The 20,668-nt window shown below is 47.1% G+C and overlaps 1 protein-coding gene and 1 long non-coding RNA gene across 5 annotated transcripts in view; one reads left to right on the top strand and one right to left on the bottom strand.

Annotated features, from left to right (window-relative positions):
• Positions 1-20,668, top strand: part of LOC138566675 (neuroglobin-like) — a 370,623-nt gene that overhangs the window by 107,597 nt on the left and 242,358 nt on the right. The gene's annotated exons all lie outside the window — the stretch shown is intronic.
• LOC138566676 (uncharacterized) overlaps positions 17,853-20,668 on the bottom strand; it is a 134,868-nt gene continuing 132,052 nt past the window's right edge. Inside the window, exon 2 of the long non-coding RNA XR_011301989.1 lies at positions 17,853-19,109. This is a non-coding gene — a long non-coding RNA (uncharacterized lncRNA). The remainder of the gene's footprint in view (positions 19,110-20,668) is intronic.

Genomic DNA, 20,668 nt, shown 5'->3' with positions numbered 1-20,668 from the left:
GAGCATGCATGCTACTCTGACCTCGAAAATGGGGAATGCGATACACAGGGGCAACCACAGTGGGAAATAAATGTGCACGACTCACGGTCTGCCTTCAATAAAGAAGAAAAACACACACTCGCGTGTGCGTGTAGGCAACTCTCCCGCCAATACAATAATTATGAACTGCAACCGTATTGAAGATATCGCGTGTGAACCCACAAGAGAGCAGAATCTCATGCGTCGGTCCCCACGAAAAGCACATACAGTGAAATGTTGTCCTACACAGACATTTAACCCATACTGACCAGCAGCGCCCATGCGCATCACGTAACTTACACGCTTACACGCTAAGGGCCTTTCCTCGGATTCCACGCTAATGCGCTGTTTCTGCACGTGCGGAGTCACTCTGCATCAGTCTGGCCACGCGAAAACACACAGAAGACCACACTCCTCCGAAGAATGCCATTTTCCTGCCCCCAAAGCCCCGAGCTGCCTCCTACGAGCCATCTGCTGCTGCAAGCCCACTCCGTGCCCTGCTGCCAACGTGCCCTGCAATTTAGTGCCTGCACAGAAACCATTGCCAGTGATCCTGTTGCTGAGACCACCTCTGCTGACACAGAAGATTCCCGACTGCTATTCTATCGCTCCACAGCCCAGCCCCAGGTCCCAGTTGCCCACCCACACCTTCCCCGGGGGTTACCATATCAGACCAAGCAACATCTGGGGCTAGTGGCAAACCCCCAGCAGAGAGGCAGATGGCTGCCAGTTTCAGTGCCAATGAAGTTGGCATCCTGGTGGAGCAAGTCCTGGGGCATTATGATGCGCTCTTCAATGCGACATCACGCCTCAACAAGGAAAGACGGAGTAGGATATGGGTGGATATCGTGGGTGCCATCAACGCGGAGGGCGTGGCACCCCACGACTGTGAACGTGTCCAGAAGCACTGGGAGGACTTCAGGTCCAGGACCCTCAGCAAGGCCCGTCACCTTTTTGTGTCTGGTGAAGAAGTGGGGCGCCGGGGCCAGTTGTCTAACAATCAGATGAGGGTCCTGGAGCACATACACCCAGTGCTTTACCACCAGGTCCTAGAGTTGCAGCTCCGTCTGCAGTCGAGTGATAAGTGTCCATGTGTTCTTGTCCTGTGTAGTGCATGTTGAGGTGTGGCTGGAGTGTGCACCTTGGCCTTATGTCTGGCATGTCTCATGTACAGATGTGTGTGTGCATGTACATGACAGTGCTGCATGTGAGTGCTATGAAGCGTGCTCCACATCAATGGTGTCTGTGTTGCAGTGCATGATGCGCACTGGCATGTATCCAGTTGCACATGTTTGCATTCCTGTGTCTGTATTTATTTGGACATGTGAGAGGTGTGAGACATGGATGCTTATGTCACCTTCATGGACATGCATGGTGTACATGTGCGTGTGTCTTAGTAGTGAGTGTTTGACTGGCAAACTCCATGGATGCATGACACATGAGCATATCAATATGTAATTGACTCATGTGGCCAAGTTGTCCATGAGTGCACTGTGATGGGAGGCCTAAGTGGTCTGATGCATGACTGTCTGGTGATGTGTGTGTATGTGATGTGCATGTGCCATAATGCATGGGAGGTTCAGCCCCTCTTCTGATGTGCCTGCCGTGCCTTTTACATGGATGCACATGTGAATGTTTGATGCATGGGCCATGCTTGTTTGTGCATGCGTGTTGCTTGCACTGACCTGTGTGTTGTGGAGGGTCATGATGGTTGTGACGTTTGACAGTGCCACTCATGTGCATTTGCTTTCTGTCTGGCAGACATTTGTTCGGTGCACTGATACTTGTGTTCAATGTCTCCCTATATACAGCGGCGATGGATGAAGAGGGCGGAGACGGCGCTGTGGAGCACAGTTGTGGGGATGCCTCCACCAGGCAGAGACACATGGCCCAGTCATCCTCCCAGGCTACAACATCTACCAAGAGTGTGGAGACTGGTGCGCGTCCGCAACTACAGCCGCAGCTGCTTAGGGGAGGCCCAAGAGGGCGAGGTTGGATGTGGGCTCCTCAGCAGCGAAAGGGACAGGTGAGCCCCCACAGGGGCAATCCAATGCGGAAGACTGTGCAGAGGCATCCAGGTCAGTGGTGGGCGAGGGGGAGGAGGAGGCATCAGACCAGCACATGAGGCCTGGAGGGGGTGATGCCACAGGTGCAATTGGTGCAGTCTAGGGGCAGGGGCAGTAGACAGCGCAGGTCACTGCAGTGGGGCCTGTGACTAATCCTTTCCCTGATCTTGCGACTGCATCAGTGGGCACCTGCAGGCATGCCTCAGTCCAGGACGTTCCGCAGATAGAGGATGGGTCCATGTCAACTGACCCTCCTCTACCTGCAGACCTGGCAATCCATGACAGAGTTGAGGCTGTGCTAGTCGGTGTCTCGATGTGCACAGCTGTAATTCGTGAAGATGTGTTTTCTTCCGGGCGGGTGCATGCACGTCATCACAAAGAGGTCTGTGCCATCCTGAACTGGCTAGGTACATGTGCTGGGCCCTGCTGCGACCCTCCCCTCCTCTTCCTCCACTATGCGCCAATCATCCTGCCTGCCGTCTTCTGGCCCAGATGCCACCAAGGCCCCCTGTGGACCTGTCCCTGCCACCGCGGCCAGTCTGGTGGAGATCACATCCCTGCCAAAGTCGGGAGTCGGTGGTTCAGCAGAGGTGGTCAACACCAGCAACAGGACCACTGGCAATGGAGGTTGTACAGGCACCTTCGAGCAGGGCATGTGCACGACTGTCCCTGGGGGTGTCATCATCCCAGAGGCAGGCCTGGTGGCGCAGGCTCATGGCTTCAAGGCAGCAGCAGGCTCGACGTGAGGCATCAGGACTCGGGGTCAACAACATCACGGGGGCAGGCATTGGCCGACGGGCAGGAGGACCCAGGAACAAGTGTGTCTTCCATGTGGCAGTGGATGGGCCAGTGAATAGATGCAGAGCGGCGGCGGGAACGGGGGGCACGACTCACCATGGCCAGGGCAGAGAACTCTATGCGTTGGGCAGAGGTGGGCGGAGTTCCTCGAGGAGACTCACAGGGAGTTTGAGAGGAGCATGACGGAGTCCCTGCGAGCCCTCGAGGATAGAGCTGATTCCCGCCTCAGGGTTATCGACACAGAGTTTGATGATGCCCTGGCCAAGACTCTTGGTAACATCGCTGAGCCGTAGGACTAGCCCGCTGCTCTTGTATGTAGTTGTATAGTGTTAGATTTCCTTTTTTTTATTGTTTGGAGTCCATGGACTTTGCTCCACATTTTGTACATAATTGCTTTTTTATAGGATTTTTTGGGATAGTTTTTTTGACTTTTGTGATCATGGACCCTTCATCCTTCTAAATAGTTGGACTTCGTAGCATTTTTTTCCTTTGTTTTCACCATGGGGTAATGTTTTTTTTTTAATGCCATTTGGAACAGGAGGACTGACTTTGGACATGGACCGCTTTCTGGATTGTCTTTTTTTTATTTTCAGATTCCTTTTTGATTTGCATTTCATTTTCATTTACATTCATTTTATTTTCATGTTTATTTTTCATTTGTTGTGTTTTTCAATTTTTAATCCATTTTCATTCATTCAAATCTGAGTGGTGTCTGCTCTCAATGGTTTGGTGCATGTGTCAGTCATCGTTGAATCTGTCACATGTCACTTCTGTGGAGCAGTGTTGGTCATATCTTTAGGTGCATACTTGTGTGCATTTGTGATTCCCATGCCATGGCCATGTACTGGGGAGTGGGGCCAATGGATGAGTGTTGAGTTACACTGAGGAGGCAGTGTGTGGTGTCATTTGGGTGGACATTTGCTACATGATTGTATGTTGGGACAATGTGTTTGGTGTGGTGACATGAGTCAGGGCCTGCCGGCATGGTCAAGGGTGATGGGGGTGGTCCATTGTGGTGTGGCCTGCCTGCCGGCATGGTCACGGGTCATTGGGGGGTTCCTTGTGGTGTGGGCTGCCAGCACACATGCTCATGGGTGATGGGGGGATCCCTTGTGGTGTGGGCTGCCTGCCGGCATGGTCACAGGGGATGGGCTGGTCCCTTGTGGTGTGGGCTGCCTGCCGGCATGGTCATGGGTAATAGGGGTGTCCCCTGTGGTGTGGGCTGCCTGCCGGCATGGTCACGGGTGCTGAGGGGGTCCCTTCTGGTGTGGGCTGCCTGCCGGCATGGTCACAGGGGATGGGCTGGTCCCTTGTAGTGTGGGATGCCTGTCGGTATGGTCATGGGTGATGGGGGGTCCCTTGTGGTGTGGGCTGCCTGCCTGCATGGTCACAGGTGATGGGGTGGACTTTTGTTGTGTAGCCTGCTTGCGGGGTGCGTTTGCAGGTGATGGCAGCACGCACAGGCCATTTTCATGCGATTTGGCTGGCGCGAGCGGGGTGCACGTATTGATGGGGGTACACGAGGCCATTTTCGCACACTTTGGCTGGCGGAAGCGGGGTACGCGTATTCAGGGGCTTATGATAGGCCTTTTTCACGCAATTTGGCTGGTGCCAGCAGGATGCGCCTTTTCACGGGGGTACGCAAGGCCATTTTCGTGCGATTTCAGTGGCGTGCGCGGGGTGCGTGATTTCGGGGGTTACGCGAAGGCCCTATTCACGCAATTTGGTTGGCGCGAGCGGGGTAAGCACAGTATTTTCACGCAATTTCATTGTATTGGGGCTGTATGCTGGGCCACGGATAGATGGCCTTTGCACCGCATCGGAGATTTCGATGGCTTTTTCATGCGCAAGGGGTGGTGTTGGGGGCGTAACTGGCGCTGCTGGAGGTTGATTGCGGCACGGCTGGTTATGGCGCAGGAAATCCATGAATATGCGGTGCGCAGAAATGCGGTTTTGCATCCAATGCTGGTGCACGCGTGGCGCACGCTCACTCTCTGCATGATGCGCTTTCGCTGCTTCTGCGCCAGATTCCATGAATTGTGCCCAATGTGTTGTAGGTGGTTCCAGGAAATAATTGTAAAGAGGCAGATCAACACGTCCTCTATAGAACCCATCCCCTCACCTCTGTCATATTGGAAGAACAGTAAGAGAATACTGTGCATGACACCTGGTATCATCCCAATACCACAGGGAAGGTGTGAGAGACGTTATGCACTGAGACAACCTTACAGAATGTTTCCTCGAACTGATGCATTAGACATGAGCTTGCAGACACCACTGGACATAGAAGAACTATAAGTAACGTCTGACAGATGGGAAGTGTCTTCACGAAGAAGAGAAGATGTGTGGACGCACAAAACCAGATGTAAGAATATCTAGAGAATGAAGATGCGACTAAAGTGATGAAGTAAACATATATGCGAAGATGAAGAAAACCATATACACATAGAAGATAAGTAACAAGAGATACAGTAGATGTATGTATGCAGAAACGCAAGGTAGATATGACATAGTAGAAGCTTGTTAAAGTAGGAAATATAATGCGAGTAAACCAGCCATGTTGAAGAAATGGACGTCGGCATCGTATAATAGTAAGCCAGAAGTCTCCCGGAGAAAGACCAAGGCTGCAGAGCTGACAGGCACTGGAATACAGATTTGTGCAGAACAAAGAATATTTGTTTGGCTTAGAATCAAGGCTTCTCCAGCAAGACGCAACTGCAAGGCACAAAAGGAGTCAAAGAGGATAAGCCAAGTATGTAAGACATATTTCACTTAGATTAAGTAAAGGAGTGAATAATTGTGAGTGCCAAGTATTGAACAATGAAAGATAATGAAAGTACATACAAGTTCAGCAATCAAGTCTCCAGAGGCCAAGGAGAGTAATAACACCCAATATATTTAATGAAATGGCACTAAATAAACAGACAGAATGGACAAAATCATGGTCTCCTCACGCTTGGTACAAGAACAGGAGACCAGGCCTATTCATAAAGCTCCAGACGAAGATGGCAATGTACCTTCACTCCCAAATTCCGGAGAAGAGAACAGTCAGCAAAGTCAACTACAGAGAAGTAACCTTGGCTTAGGGCCTTACTGATGAGATGGTAGGCTAATTAGCTAAGGATAGCAGTTGTCCGACATTGTTCCTCTTCACCTGGGCTTCGTTGCTTACATGCTGCTAACGAGCCAAATGTCCGAAGGCGGAGGAGAATGCCAACCAATCATGACAGCCTATCTAATTGCAGACCATACCTTGTTGCAGAAGCCTATCCACTGCTGTTATGCTATTATCAGTATTCCACATAGAGGTTGGCCAAGGCGTGCCTACCAGATAAGAGACAGCCAATGATGATACTAACACTTATAGGTATATATGTTCCCTTAACCAATCTCTCCGACCGATAGTTTTTTTACTGTTTACCATGTAGGATAACATCATAGCTGACGTACATTGAGGTATAAAGCCCTTTGTCTAATGGAAAGGCGTTGAGAATGTGTGAGCTTCAATCTGTTTGTTTGCCAGGTTTCCCTACTTTATTGAACTGATGATAAAGTAGTATTTTCCATTGTGATGCTGGAAATGCCTTATGGAGGGACAGGGCCTCCCAGTCCTTGTCCTACTAATTCTCTGTGTGCATTTTCTCCGTTTTCTGCCACTGGACCTCTGGCAGTGCAGCTCTTCATGTTTTCCTTTAGGTGAACAACACCTTATGGCTCCCATGGGTGGGTGTACACCCTTGTATGCCTTGTGTGTTCTTGGGTACCTGTGCGTTGCCCACAAAGCAGGGTATGGGCTGGTGGTGGCTACATGCTGACTTGGCCGTGGCTCTGTGTCTTCCATTTTTGGACACCCAGGTCTTGCCATAGGAATCAATGGATTCCAGATAGAAGGCAAGATGGTCCCTGTGGCCTCTTGGTTTCTATTGCCATTTACCCTGTTTCCAAAAATCCTGGGAAGCCCTGACTCTGTCCCTTCCTCCTGAGTGGCTGTTGGGTGGAAATACCATACATGGCTCTGGGGATGCTTCCTATCAGACTGACTGGAGCCTTCCCAGAGGCTGTGTGCTGTAGGTACAACCTATGGGGCCTGGGGGATGTACGAATGGCGTCTGAAGTGAACTCACATTCCGTGTTATGGGCGTCTGCTTTCTGTGTGTACCACAATGACTGAGACAGCCCTGGCTGAAACTGACATGAATGCAGTGTAGTGTGCGGAAAGGCTGGGTGCTTACCCCAATCCAAATTCTTTGTTATGGGTGTCTGGGTGGATTGAATGGCCTGAATTCCTGTGAGCCTGACTGTCTGCCTGCCTGCATGAATGACCTTCTGCGTGATTGGCTGACTGAGCCTGGCTCAGCCAGATTGAATGGGGAACAGATGTGTATATCTGGAGACCTGTCACTTACCAATTTGTTCAGAAGCTGTGGTCAAAACTGAAGCAAGAAGAGGCTGTTCCTTGATGCCCAGCTGGAGAAGAAGTCTGCTGTTGCATTTTCTTTGTGGAATCCAAAAGCTGCTATGTTTTTCTAAGGACTGATCCAGAAAGGGCCTGCAAAGGAGACCTCTCCCGAGCTACGAAGGACCATCGTGCAACCTGCTGCTCTTCATCAAAGTTTCCTGGAAGCCAGTCTTGTGTGCCTGCCATTCGGAGAAGGGGTCTTCAAAGTCCTGAAGTGGAGTGCCCAGACATCTCGAGTCAAAGAAGTCATTGGCGTCACGAACGCTCTGGAGGTGCATTTCATGACCGCTGCAAGCTGTTGCTGTCTACCACCCAGAAGAGAGGGTTGCCCTGGCATAGTGCTGCTGGACACCCGGATATGCGAAAGTTCCAAACTGTCTAAGAACATTTCAAAGGACATCCTTGCCATCATCAGTGACCACTTTTTCCTGTCGGAGAGAGTACAGAGTCGCTGGGTGCAGAGAAAAGGTCCTCCGGTGGGTTTCCCACCACCAGAAGCTAATAAACATGTCCCGAGGGTCCAGATCTGATGAGGGTCCGAAGTCCACTCAAGTGGTCGAGTCCAGTTCATCGGAAGTCACCCAGAAGTCCATGCTGCGGCTGAAGCACCGAAGAACCGAAAGTCAGACAACGCATATATCCAAATCCTGACACCAAAGTGACCTATGCACCCGTCGCTGCCAGAGGTCATTGAAAGGTGTCAGGGGTTTTACTCCCATATGCCAAGCCTTTAAGGAGCCCACAGCAAGTTTAATCTTCCCAGGACCTCTACAGTCAGAGAAATTATTGACCAAAAGAGAGCACCACAAAGAGTCAAACTGCTGCACTTCAGAAAGAGTTTGGTTCCATTCTTCTTGCAGATCCCAGTGGCTCCTTCTTCTAAGGGGGGGTCCATACTTGGAGGGAATCGCCGAATGAAACCGAGAAACTTTGCCACTTCACCTGTCAAGGCACCAAAGATACTGTAACGAAGAACTTCTTCTAACCTCAGGAGTTGTCCAGGGGTCCCAGATTCGCCTTGGATCCTGTTCTCCTGTGTCCTCTTGGTACTTTGGGGGTGGTGGAACTTTTTAAAGAAAGCAGAAGGTTATTGAACAATATTGGACGGGCTGTAAAAGACCAGATAAGTTACTCCATAATGTTTCCGTTACATGTTTCCCAGGTGAGGGGATCTTCACACAGAGTTGTATATCTAGCCCACAGAAAGCATTCTGCCACTGTTCACAACTAGCCTGCTTTTGTTCCCTATTCTTTGCTGATACACCTCACTTAAGAATTCACATGCCTATTTAAAACTGTCTACAGTTAGTGCATTTATTACAGAATTTAAGTATTGTGTGGTACCACATATAGTGTAAGTATTTGCAATTCTTTGAATAAATATTTCCAAGTACAAAGTGTTATTAATTATATGAATATCAGTGAAAAAAAGTTGTTAAAGGGACGTTATAATTACTTTGCACTAATAACAACCTATCCATATTATGTTTACAAGTAAAATAAAAACAATTAAAAAAACAGAAATTCCCCAGTTATGGTAAGCTAAGCAACCTTAACTCTCGCCACCACCATGCACTGTTAAGACTAACACCCATGACAGCAAAGATGACATCACAAATGTCATTGATGACATCTCTGATTACATCACATGTCTGGCTCCCTCTTTTTTTCTTTACTGACATATCTAGGCCATGTGGTTTCCTTCACTAACATAACAGTCAGGAACAAAAAATTCAAAAGGTACTATATTTGTAGACTTACCCTTCAAATATGTTCTTACACTACTTTCCTTAGGGTCCAGTCACATCATATGATACATATACATAGGGGAAGAAGCAGGCATGAAACACAGCAATCATTTCTGTGCATGAAGATAATGGGCCTCATTACGACATTGGAGGTAGCCATGCCGCTATTTGCAGCATGGCTACCCCCATTCTGGGTACCGGGTCCGGGTTCCCTAAATGGGGAAATACCGGGCCATTCTCACCTTGGAGGGCCCGGTATTTCCCCATTCAGGGAACCCGGACCTGGTACATCCCCATTCCCATTCGAGCCCCCATAGGGCTCAATGGGAATGGGGAGGATGCAAACAACGGGCCTGTTAATAACGGGCCCGTTGTTTGCATTCTAGTCTGCTCGCAGGACCGGGTCCCGCGAACAAACCTCGTAATGAGGTGGTAGGGGATTAACGGGCCGGCAGCTCTACCGGCCCCGTTAACCCCCTACCGCCAGGGTCGTAATGAGGCCCAATGAGTTAGGTTATGAACACTTTCTGGTAGTAGTGCTGTTTTTTTGCTTACTTTACTTTCCCTGTATATGCTCATATTTGTATGCATTGTGGTCTCTTTAGTTTTTTTTTGTAGTAATACAATTATTGGGTAAGTGGGGCTTTATTAGCTACTTATTACATGTTTCACAGTACGCAAAACTGTAAAACGAAAGCATTTATCATTTTACTATCCAACATGGCAAGATTATGAATATTGCACCTCTATGGTGTATGCTGCACACAATGCTTATGTTTCTACATGAGCAGGTTCCTATGCTGGAAAGAACTCCATCAAACAATGGTGTTTATAGCAATGCATTGCTTAATGATCTAGTATCTTATGATATTTATCCCAATGATCCCTGACAGGTTTTTGCCAACATTATAATAAGAATCCCTTATAGAGACTTTTCAGTAAAAGTAAATGCACATGTGATATCATCAGTGATGTCATCAATGACATTTGTGATGTCATCTTTAATGTCATGGGTGTTAGTCTTAGCAGTGCATGGTGGTGGCACGAGTTATGGTTGTTTAGCTTACCATGACTGGCAAAGTTCTGGGGTTTTTCAGTTTTACTTGTAACCATAATATGGATAGGTTGTTATTAGTGCAAGGTAACTAGAACACCCCTTTAACAAGTATTTTCAATGAATTTCATAGGTTTTTACCAGGATCCCCTTAATTTGTATAGCTGTACCATACAACATGCGGAAACCCCCTGGCCCGATGCTGATTACCACAGGTTCCGCCGACCGTGCGACTATTCGCGGACCTCGGGTAGCATCCACACTGCCTAAAAGCTTAGGGGTTCTCTTACATTGTTGTAGCATGCAGCAAAGACACTGAACATGTTGAAAGAGTAACACATACGTGAATTAGAAGGAAAAATGAAGTAGGTCTACAAACTCTGTACTTATTAAAGCAACAGTGCAATTGCATCGGGTATGCAACATAATGGAATGCACCAAGAAGAAAAATAACCTGCGCTTCCAATAATTTCATCTCAGTGCTGATTTACATACAAACTGAGAAGCAACTGTCAGCGGGATAACTGCAAAGTACTGACAGCAGAACTGTACTACTAAGTGGTAAGTACACTATATGTTTTCCTATAACTGCACAGTTTGTTCAGTGTACAATAGTTGGAAACATTTTTTTTCTTTTTTTACTCAGAAATGGCAAGCACCCTGGAATGGCTTCAAAATAATTTCCCTCGGGATGAAATGAGTGAAGACAGTAACTCCAATGGTAGACGACACAGTTTGAAAAGTAAGACAGTTAACACACAGTGCTTCACATATAACTGACAGATTTTCTTTTCTTTAACAGTACACACAGGAAGTGAAGGGAATGCCCCAGAAGCAGAAGCTCCTCCACACGTGCATGGGCACATAGAAAATGAAACAAACACTGTATAAAATAAACTACAGAGCCTAGACGCAAATATTGAGCAATTTCTGAACACTTTTGCTGACTTCAAAGATTTTGTACAAGGACATATCATGGAGAAAATTAAATACCACTGCCCCACTTGCACCTGTACTCCTTCCCCCTATCCCAGCCAATCATCCCCACAAATTCCCTGTAAACAAATACGTTACGATGAGACCTTCTTCCCTTCCTCCCCTGAAGCCCCACATGTGGAAAACCCTAATTCCCCTATATATGTTTCCATTTCTGCTACCCCTTCCCTTTCCTAATTGTGTGTATTTATGTATGTAGTGCAAGTGCAATGTGTATAATGTTGCTCTGTGTGTGTGTGTGCTTTTTTTAAAAAGCCTCGTTAATAGTCCGCGGAGCGTGCGACTGTCTTGGATGTCTGCAATTAATCAAAATGGAGGTGTCCTGCGGACATTGCGCTGGTCCGGAAAGTCTGCATTCAAAATGGAGGTGTCCGTAGGACTCCGCTCCTGTCTGCATGTCTGCAAAGTTGTGAATTACCTTTAATTAGTTTGGGGACCGAAACCCTGTCCGGAGGACATTTGGGGGCATGCACATCTCTACCCCTGAGTCCTATGAACATCCGCCAAGTCTGCAAAACAGTGACATACTTTAATTAGTTGGAGGACGCCAGTCATGTCCGACGGACACGTGGGTGCATGTACATCTCATTCCCCGTGCCCTGCGGACAACGCGCCTGTCCAGCATGTCCTCAAAGTTGTACTTTTAATTAGTTTGGGGACCCCAACCCTGTCTGGCGGACACTTAGGTGCATCCGCATCTCATCCCCTGGGTCCTATGAACACTGCACCTGTTCAGAACTGTCTGCCACACGTGTGTCATACTTTTAATTAGTTTGGGGACCCCAACACTGTCAGTAGGACACCTATGCGCATGCGCACAATGGTTACCGTGAAATAGGTGTCCGGCAGACAGCCATCCCATTCGCGAATGTCTGCAACGTCACCATGTGACCGCACCCATGCTGAGCGTTGGTCCCTATTCATGGACAGGTTCCAGGCCCCCGAACAGCAAATAAAGTGCTTCTTTTAGCAATCCAAAGTGTTTTACTGTGAAACTTCACCCTTACAGACTTCCCAGACCATGCCCCTGATGATCTGGACACTTTTTGGAACTTTTTGACCCCAGCTTGGGGTTCAAAGTATCCGCGAGTGCTCGACTGTCCAAGAAGCACTCCCCAGCACCGTTATAAAAGGTCAAACCCCAGCGCTGCTCCTCATTCTGTTTTTGGATTTCCAGAACAGAGCACTTGCTAGCATTGGCATTTCATTGCTGTATTACTGGGCTTTGCTGTTGGGTGTGGTTGACGATTGACTTTGCTGTTGGGTGTGGCTGACCAGGACTACTGCTGCAGGTTGCTGTCCAACTATTTGACACATTGCTGTGTTCCTGCTGTTCTGGTTCCAGACTACTATTTGCTACCTCTCCTGCTGCTTCTGCCTCAGCAGCACCACCAGCGCCACCCCCCGGTCCCCACCACCACCACCACCACCAACTCCCCAAGGGCCTGGAGAGGGTAACAGGCATGATGATGCAGAGGAGAAAGAAGAGAATGAGGTAGTGGAAGTCCCCACTACCTGCTGCCCAGGTGGAGCCATTTTACCACCATCGGTGGTAAGCCCAAGGCTACTGTGGCCAAGGTTCTCTGCAATGAGTGCGGCATGGTACTCAGTCGCGGCAAACCTGGGCTGTACAGTTATGGGAATACCTCAATGCGGCGACACCTAAGATCCAGCCAAAAAGCAGCAGTTCGGAGGATCGTACCCTTCGAACAGGGTAGTAGGTTGAGTTCCAGTGCAGCATCCTCAACATCCTCTCCTGTCACCACAAGGGACACTCCTGTGGGACAGAGGTTTCCTCAAGCAGCCTCGCAGGCCATACGCACCGCAGTGGATCCTCACCTTTCAAAGGTCACTGTTTTGTGTATGCACTGTGATGCAGTACTCTGCAGGGGTGAGCCATTCCGGAGTGGTTTCGAGACTGTGGTCTGGGTCCACGAAGGAAAGGGCCCCCTACCTCCATGAGGTGCACCCAACATCTTCCTCTGTCCACCTGCCCTTTCTTATCCCTGTGATTTGTGCCCCTTCCCTGCGCTTCCTACCCTTCCCTCCCTTGTGTGTCATGTGTAAAAAATATAAAAAAATACACAAAACTGAAAAAGCAAAATAAAAAGGCTCTTTTCAGAGCCACCTTTCACAGTTTAAAAATAAACGTGCCAATGAAATGGTGCAGGGCCCCAGGCATTCAGAAAGTTCAGCGGACATAGAAGTAGTCCCCAGTGTTTTAAAAAATTTAAGGGGTGGCACTATCATGAACATTGCATTCTTTTCCAGGAGAAAGCGGTGGCTCTGAAAATAGTCTTTTTGGGGTTTCTTTGTTGTTGGTGAAAGGTTTCAAGTGGGCAACACCAACTGCAAAAACTATTGCTACAGTTGCAAAAAGGGCCTCAATGCATTTTGGATATTTAGCAAAAAAAACTGATTACCAGCATCAGTAAGATGGTATTCATCTAAGCAAAAAATGTTGCTGCTATGCAATGTGATATTTTCATTGTGGAAGGAGGACATGCCAACATCTCTCAAAAAGGCGCAAACAGCCTTGTTCACATTGCCCCTTGCTTTTTCCATTTGCGGACAAAATGAAGAAGAGCACAGCCACATCTGTTTCTGGGCAATGCTAGAGAAAAGGACTCAGGAGTTTGGAAACATGACTTTCCCAAGTGCCTCCTTCATCGCAAACTGCAATGAGATTCTGGTAACTTGTCCTAAACTGTTCCCTCCACAATGAACAATAATAATGTTTGGATGATGCTGCATCACCAAAGTGGCACAAAGAGGAAGCAAATCCAGCTTCCTCATTCCACGCACTCCATACCAGTGCACATCCACATGAGAGAATCCAAGATGTGCAGCCACTCCACAGTGCTCTGCTCACCTCCAGCCAATGTATCCACGAGTCCCCCAAAATCCATACACTCTGCCTCCCGATGGCTCAGTGGAGGGAGTTCAACTCTCTCCAGATCTGACACCAGACCAGCAGAGGACCTGCAGGGCTTTTCTACAGCAGCATGCCCTTCTGTTCTCGGTAACACCAGGTCTCACCCCATGGTATAGGCATGATATTAACACTGGTGACAGTGTAACTGTCAGAAGTAGATACTAAAGGATGTCAGACATTGTAAGTTGGACTTGTGTGTTATTGAACCCTCAACCAGCCCATGGTCCAGCCCTGTGGTCCTTGTTCCCAGGCAGGTACGAAGGATTGGAGGCTATGTGCAGTCACCAAGACTGATGCACACCCATTGCCCAGGGCTCATGAGCTTGTGTACAAGATAGGTGATGCCAAATTTGTGAGCACCTTTGAAATCACATCAGGCTATTGGCAAATAGCTGATTGACCAGACCAAAGAGAAAACGGCTTTCTCGACAGCAGAAGGGCTTTACCAGTTTAGGGTGATGCTTTTTGGTATGAAGAATGCCTCTGCCACCTTCCAAATCTTAGTCAATCATGCTCTCAGTGGGTTGGAGGCCTTTTGTGTGGCCTACCTGGACGACATTGCTGTTTACAGTTCACCTGGGAAGAGTATTTGGCACACTTGGATAGGGTGTTGCAGGCCATGAAAAGTTCCAACCTCACTATCAAGGCAACTAAGTGCCAGATGGTACAGGGGAAGGTTACCTACCTTGGTCATGAGGTCAAATCCACCCTCTCCCTAGTAAAGTACATGCTGGACAGGACTGGCAGACTCACTCTACTTAATCCCAGGTGAGAGCTTTTTTGGGCCTCACTGGGTATTACAGAAACTTCATGGCAGACTATGGCACCATAGCTGTCCTTCTGACAGCTCTGACATCACCCAAAAAGCCTAACAAGGTTCATCGGAGCGAAGACTGTCAAAGGGCCTTTGATGGCTTGAAGGAAAGTCTGTGCAGGGCACCTGTCTTGTGTGCACCAGACTACAGCACACTCTTTATTGTGGCAACGGATGCCTGTGACATTGGGATTGGTGCTGTCTTGTCTCAGACGACAAAAGGAGAGAACACCCCTTAATTTTCATCAGTAGGCAACTCAAGTTTAGGGATTTTAGGAGGGCCACTGTTGAAAATAGTGTTTTAGTATAATTTGGGCACTTAGGCGTTTTAGAGCTTACCTGACAGGGTCTGCCTGCAAGGTCCAAACTGACCATAAGCCCTTAAAGTGGCTTATAAAGGTGAAGGGTGAAAACACTAAACTGCTCAGGTGGTCCATTAGCCTGCAAGGGCTAGACTTCAACATTGAGCACAAGCCAGGGAAGGGTCATGATCATGCAGATGGCCTTTCCAGATGGTATGTTTACATTCAGATATTCCACACTGCTTAAAATGGGAATAGAACATGAGTTTGGGGCAGTCATCTTCTGATAGCTCCTTAACAAGTCATTCATGGTATTGTCTGCTTGAGTGATCCAGAAATGGCAGGGGGCTTTTTCGAGCGAGCACTTACCAGAAATTCCTTCTACTCTAGGTGGGGGTATGAGGCTGAGGCATCTTGTATTTCCATCAGGAATTTGAGTTGTGTGCCACTGGCATGTCTATGTCCTGCTTTTTTAGTTGACTTTACTTTGGGTGAGTACTACTTGTAGGGTTTCAGGAGTTTTTGCTGGTGTTTGGCAGTGATGATTATGTCCTTAATAACAGTTGTGTCCACTTAAATGCATGGGTGCATTTACTAATGCAGGGTACCGAGATTGTCCTTGACTGCTACATTCTCACAAATATAGGTGGGGGTGGAGTCCTCGTGTCGGACATTCAGATCACCTAGAATCATAATTGTTATCTATTGTAGCAGCAGATATTGGCTCAGGTCACTTAGGAAACATTAAAATCATAGAGACCTTCATTTTGAGATAATCTGCAAGTGCACTGATTAATGAATATGGCCTGCTAGAGATCCATTTAGTAAGTTATTTAAAGTAGTTTAGTAAGGTTGGACAAACACAAGTTTGGAAAAGGCTATCCAGGGCAATGATGGCCACTCCTCCACCTAGGACGAGGTCTATGTTTTTGCATATTTTATTAAAATTGACTTGGAGGAAAGCCACACATGCTAGGCAAGTGTACATGTTGAACAGAGTTTCAATGTTTCATCTGTTGTTTTTTTTTAAGGCGGTTTGTAAATAATACATCTTCTAGTCCTTCATTGGTTATATCTGGTGTATTCTTGACGTTTCCATCCTTGTTTTAAGTCTAGTTAAAATTTAAAGGCTTTGTATATTTCAAGATGTGCATGTTTCTGTAGTCTTCTGTGCTATCATTCACCTATGACTACATTTTGATTATTTTAAGGGCCTTCGGTCTAGTTACCCTAAGGTTCCCAGGGTCATCCAGATGTGGAAACCTTGCTCACTGTGCTCTGGGAGGCACAGCTCAACCTCACTGATGATGCCCTACAAGGCTGAAACATGTGTAGGGGTTGCTGTTGGTACTCTTGTTCAGAAGGGAATTGCCATAGCATTTGGATGCTGGACTGCCCGTGTGGGCGGGACAAAGACTGATATGCAAATTGATATTTTCCATCTTTCAAAGGTACAGTGAGGTAAAGTGTGGCTGCAGACTCTCGATTGGGTACCTTCCCAAAGAACAGGTCAATGGACTATGTTCGTTCTCGCAGAGGGGCACCTATGACTACTTTTTGACTATCATTGTTGATATCCTGCAGTGCATCACTTGCATTCTATATGTGTCTTACAAAACCGACATGGAGCGGATTCCAGAATGGACCAGAGATGAGGACGGGGATCTTAACCCCTGACTTTAAGACAAATATACAATGGAAGCAGAATTGAAGCAGACCACTGTATAGCTAATGCGGAAAGCATAGCTCTCAACCATTCAAAATGTTCATAAGAGTTAAGAGTCGGAAGCATTTTATTTGTAGATTAAGGAATGGGTTTAAAATGCTGGCCACAGCATTTTTCTTGGTAATTCTGATGCAATTACCCTTATTAATAACAACATCTTTGTAAATCCTATGGAGAGAAGCGTGGGGATGTATGCATTAGACTATGGAACACTTCGTTGTATCAGTTTAATTGAACATAATACAGATGGGAAGAAGAGTGCAGAAGACAAAGGTAGAGTGCCTTTGAGGTGTAAGAGATTTATACAGCTGAAGTAAATGGAGTATAGAATGCAGTTGACATTAGGTGAGGGAAATTGCAAGGGCTGATGGATGGTATGCAATAAGGCAGTAGAAAAATAATTAGGGGTGCTGGAGCATCCCAAAATTTGCCTCAGCGTGAAGGCAACCTTTTCTTTGTGGGTTAACCCACCCTGTAGGATTCGATTGGAATTTCCCAAGGGTTGAACCCTGCAGCGGGTCTCACTGTGGGGTTTGTTGCTTGCCATCCACTTGCAAGGTGAGACTCAAGTACAACAAGCCAATCGGAGACTCAGAGCTATTCTAAAGTAGGTTTGAGGGCCTTTCAAATGCCCAGATTGCTTCCAGCTCCTTTTGTGGGTTTTGTTGGCTGTTGAGTAAGGAGTGGAAAGAAAGCATCACAAACTGTTGATTTTGAAAGAGTTTTGCAGGGATTTTGGTGAATTGTGTTAGTTGTTAGTGGTGTTTTTGTTTTGCAATCCACTTTTCTCTTTGTTTGTACTTTAGTCTTCCTATCTAACCTTCCCATTTTACCCGTACTCTATTTTAAAAAAAACAGAGCAAAAAATCCCCCAAAATGTTCATCTCGTACTTTTGTCAACTGTGGTGAACCAAAAGGAGTCGGGTGAGTTAGTGACATTTTCAAGGGTTTTATTCAAAATCAAAGAGTCAAAAGACATAACTTGACCTAAACAAAAGCTAAGGCTGTAGATTAGAGTCCAACAATTAAAAGTCTTTCATCCGAATCCTAACCAAATAACTAGCCCTTCCACTAGAGAAATCAAACAAAAAAATAGAGACAGGACATGGCCTTTGGGGGAGACTTCAGCGTGTTCCAACAGTGGGATTTTATGGATTGTCAACACGAATGTTCTTCAAAGTTCTTGTAACACACTAGGATATCCTTCCCAGTCTTTGTATCTAATTGTGGGTTTCACTCTCCCCTTTCTAACAAAGAAAATAATCTCTTGGTGTGTGTGAATATTCCCATTCCTCTAGGATTTCTTGAAAACAAAAAACAATAACTTCTTTCTGTTCCACCTTCCCCACAGTTTTGTAATCTTCGGATGGGTTAGTTTTCTTTCACCGAAGTGATTGTGCATAGGTTGGCTGGGCACCCTAGTTTGTCAAGATTCAAAATAACTCCAGTGGCTTTCGGAGCTCTGATTCAAAGTGTTCATATCTTTTTCTTTCCCCCTATCATAGGGTATTTGCACACTCAGGTTTCTCAGGCTCCCGTAACCCTGATAGCTTTTCCAGCTGTTACGCACAATGTTTGTACCTTGTAACAGGCCCGTGTAACCTTGTTGGGTCTCCCCATTGCTACTTGGCTTGAGAGCTACGATCTGACGTGTGAGGACCTTGGGGATTCTGGCTCCCTCAGGTGGTCTAGTTTCAGCATCAGCTACAAGCCGGCGGGCCCTCCACAGCTTCTTCATGGTTACGTCACCAGATGAGATGATTGAGTCTCTGTCTCTCCTCTGACCTCGAGTTCTGGGTCAGGCAGAACGCCAACCCTTAGGTGTTCGGCTAGTGCTTCTCTCACCCTCCTTGCTGCAACAGGCTCTGCGGCCCTGCAGGGCTCTGCCCCTCCAGGACATCAACTCTGCGGAAGCTCGCCTCTGCGTAGCGGTTCTCTCTCATTGGTAGGAGGCTCTTCTTTTACATACATCATAGGAATTCACAGAACGGTGTCCACCTTCGCCGGTTATAGCGTTCAGGCTTTGTTCAGCATTGCCTAAAGTTAACACGATGAAAGTAGAATAGCTGGGTGTTGTAGTCAAAGAGTTTGAGGAAATCTCACTATTCGGTAAATTCAAAGTGAGATTGCAAATAAGAGGGTTCTGTTGCTGTTCTTTGACTGTGATGTTCAGGTGGTGGTTTCCAGAATTACCTGAAGTCAAAGAGAAAGGAGAAATGTCACTATTCGGTACGTTCAAAACAGAAGTAACAGTCTTTTTAGTTTCAATGGATGCAGATAGTGTGTTCTGGGCAGGTAAATCCTTATCAGAATGGGAGTCCTTGTTCCTGAAAAGGGAGTCCCACCCAATGAGGTACCACTTGTCAAGACCCCTAAGGAGGGTCTTGCTTGGTGGGCTCACCTACCTAGCTTCAAAGGGGGTGGCCTCAACCTGGCGAGAAGTGACTAATACGCTTGATTCGTCACACAGCCCAAACCTTTTAAAAAACAAAAACATTTCTAGCACTCTTCCTTTTTGCCTTTTCTATGTTTGTAGAAGAAACCTTTGTGTGTGCATGTTAGGAAAGATTTTCCTTAGGTGCAATTTTCCCTCCATGTATCGACCCCCTTTTGTTTGGCTTACCTAACCTGATTTTATACTAGTGGAGCATAGCCTTTAGCTGTACTCCTCTGGGCTTTCGCTCATTTGTTAGGGGAAACAGACCCGTCCTTTAGGCTGTCAATAATGGGAACCTTTGTTTCCCTTAGTCTTTGACTATGTTGCCATTTCTTTGTAACTTTTCATCTATGTGGAAAGTACTAGCCACCCTCTAAGAATTTTTTGGTGTTTGTACAAGTGTGTCTAGGACGAACCAGTGGCATCAGTTTACTTTTAAAGTATTTGTCCTTTGGTTTTTTTACGGACCATACCGCGTTTACCATGTTTGGCCCAAGACTGTGGCCAGTGCCAAAAATGTCTGTGCCACGAAGTCTTTTGTTCTGTCCTTTGGCCATTTTGTCTCTTTCCCTTTATCTATGTCAAGAGACCTGGGTATTCCTTATTTGGGCATGCAGCCTCCCGCAAAAACCACATCTTTTGCGGGCTCCTGCATGTCACATGTAGTGCGCTGGGAGAGGGTTGGGATGGTCTGGTCCCAATCCACACTACTGGTGCCAGTATGTCTGGTAGGCCTAAATTACTGGAACCCCTGTGGGCCACAATTGGCCCATGCCTGGCGTGCATGCAAGAGATCTTCCATTGTTTATCTTAGATATGGGCGCAAAAAGTATCTTGGATAAGAGAAGGGGCTCTGCATTCATTCCTGGTCAATCACCTGAAGTTCACACCAAACTACAAAAGTAGCCAAGTATCCTGAAAGAATGAACCGACTTGTGGAACCACCGGAGGCATGCTGGAAGGTTTGGCACCCTGACCCAGCTGTTGTCTATCGGACCCCTGCTTTTGCATCGTATCAAGCAAGCCTGCAGGGGCTCTTGGACCCTTTGGAGTAGTGGTACCAACTACTCTCAGCACCTCCTGCTTACCATAACAAAGAGTCTCTTTGGAAGTGTTCCTGGGCATCCAGCGAACTGACCAGCTCAAACCTGGGGTATCACACAGGAGCACCACCTTCCCGAGTTGAGACTCTGGACTTTGGGAATCACTTACCTGTGGTCCTGGACCTCTCCCGCCAACATTCATTGTGCTAGGGTCCTCTGGGTCGTGATTTATGAGAGTGTTCCATGGCATGAGCATTTACTATTCCTGCGTT

Source organism: Ambystoma mexicanum, chromosome 2p (genome assembly GCF_040938575.1).
Source record: "Ambystoma mexicanum isolate Mex_15411 chromosome 2p, UKY_AmexF1_1, whole genome shotgun sequence".
NCBI classification, from domain to species: Eukaryota; Metazoa; Chordata; class Amphibia; order Caudata; family Ambystomatidae; genus Ambystoma; species Ambystoma mexicanum.
This window is presented reverse-complemented; position numbering and strand designations above follow the sequence as displayed.